Source organism: Dasypus novemcinctus, chromosome 15, assembly GCF_030445035.2.
Source record: "Dasypus novemcinctus isolate mDasNov1 chromosome 15, mDasNov1.1.hap2, whole genome shotgun sequence".
In the NCBI taxonomy this organism is placed as follows: domain Eukaryota; kingdom Metazoa; phylum Chordata; class Mammalia; order Cingulata; family Dasypodidae; genus Dasypus; species Dasypus novemcinctus.
Window position 1 is genome coordinate 16562016 of NC_080687.1, and position 1966 is coordinate 16563981.

Sequence of the window (1966 nt, forward strand, 5' to 3'; positions counted from 1 at the left end):
TAATATATAGAAACATACATGATATTTGCATATTGATCTTGAGGATGTACCTTTCTATTCCTAGATTTCTGAGAGTTTTATCAGGAATTATATTGGATTTTGTTGAATGCTTTTTCTGTTTCTTTGAGATAATAGTATGTTTGTTACTATGATTGACTACATTGATTGGTTTCAATCCTCAAATCAACCTTGCATTCTTGATATAAACCCAACCTGGACGTTGTGGTGGTTTGAGACTGTATGTACCCAGAACATCATGTTCTTACAGCTGGTCCATTCCTGTGGGTGTGAACCTACTGTGGGTGTGAACCTACTGTGGGTGTGAACTTTTGATCAGGTTACTTCAACTAAGGTGTAGCTCTGGGTGGGTCTTAGTCCTCTTTACTGGAGTCCCTTATAAATGGGATGAATATGGAGAAAGAGTGAGAACCACAGAAGCAGGAAGTTGAAGGCAAGGAGACCCTGAAAAGAAGGAAGAGTCCCTCAGATGCCACCATGTGCCTTGCCATGTGACAGAGGAGTCCAGATTCACCAGCAGCTGATCTTCGGGAAGAAAGCATCACCTGATGATGCCTTGATTTGGACATTTTTCTCAGCCTTTAAACTGTAAGCTTGTAAGATAACAAAGCCCCATTGTGAAAGCCAACCCATCTCTGGTGTATTGTTTTCAGCTGCTTAGCAGACTAAAACAGATTTATCTTTTATATATATGTATATACTTGAATTCAATTTGCTAAAATTATGTTTAGAATTTTTGTATTTATGTGTGTCATGAATATGGATCTGTAGTTTTCTCTTCATTAATGTCTTTCTCAGTATTGGCATTAGATCTTATAGAATTAAAAAGTATTCTCTCTCTAATATTCTTGGAGTTTATCTTAAAATGGCATTTCCTTAAGCGTTTGGTAGAATTTAGCAGTGAAGCTATTTGGGCCTAGAGTTTTTCATTGTGAGAAAGGTTTTTAACTATAAATTCAATTTCTTTAATAAAACACGGCTATTCACGTTATCTATTTCTTCTCGAGTAAGCTTTGGTGGTTTGTGTCTTTCAAGGAATCTGTCCATTTTATCTGTCAAATTTATTGGCATCAAATGTTCGTAATATTCCCTTATTATATTTTAATAACTGTATCTGTAGTGATGTCACCTCTTTTTTGATATCTTCATTTGTGTCCTCTTTGTTTTGCACCTGATAATTTTGGCTAAAAGTTTTTCAATTTTATTGACTTTGTCAAAGAACCATTTTTTTGTTTCATTGAATTTTTTCTATTGTTTTTTCTGTTTTCTATTTAACTGATTTCTGTTCTGATTTTTATTTTTCCTTTTTTTAAAACTTACTTTAAGTTTAATTTGCTCTTCTTTTTCTAGTTTCTAAGGATAAATTTGAGATTATTCATTTGAGAATAGTCTTCTTTTCCAATATAAGAATTTAGTGATATAAATTTCCTCCTAAAAGTATCAGTTTAGCACTATTCCACAGTTTTTGCTATGTTGTATTTTTATTTTTATTCATTTGAAAATACTTTTTAATTTCACTTCTTATTTATTCTTTGAGCCATGGGTTATTTATAAGTATATTATGTAGTTTTCAGTATTTGAGGATTTTCCAGAACTCATTCTGCTAGTTAAATTCAACTGTGGTGAGAGAACATATGATTTAAACCCTTTTAAATTTATTGAGAATTGTTTTATGGCTCAGAATACAGTATATCTTGGTAAATGTTCCTTTTGAACTTGAGGAAAACATGTATTGTTGAGTAGTTTTCTTTCTATGTCAATTCAGTCAAGTTGGTGATTGTGTTGTTTATATCTTGCACGTGCTAACTGATTTTCTAGCTAATTCTATCAATTATTGAAAGAGGTTTTTTAAATCTTCTATTATAATTGTGAATTTCTCTATTTATCCTTGCATTTTTGCTGTGAAATCAAGTTTGTCTGGTATTAATATAGGCACTCCTACCTTCTT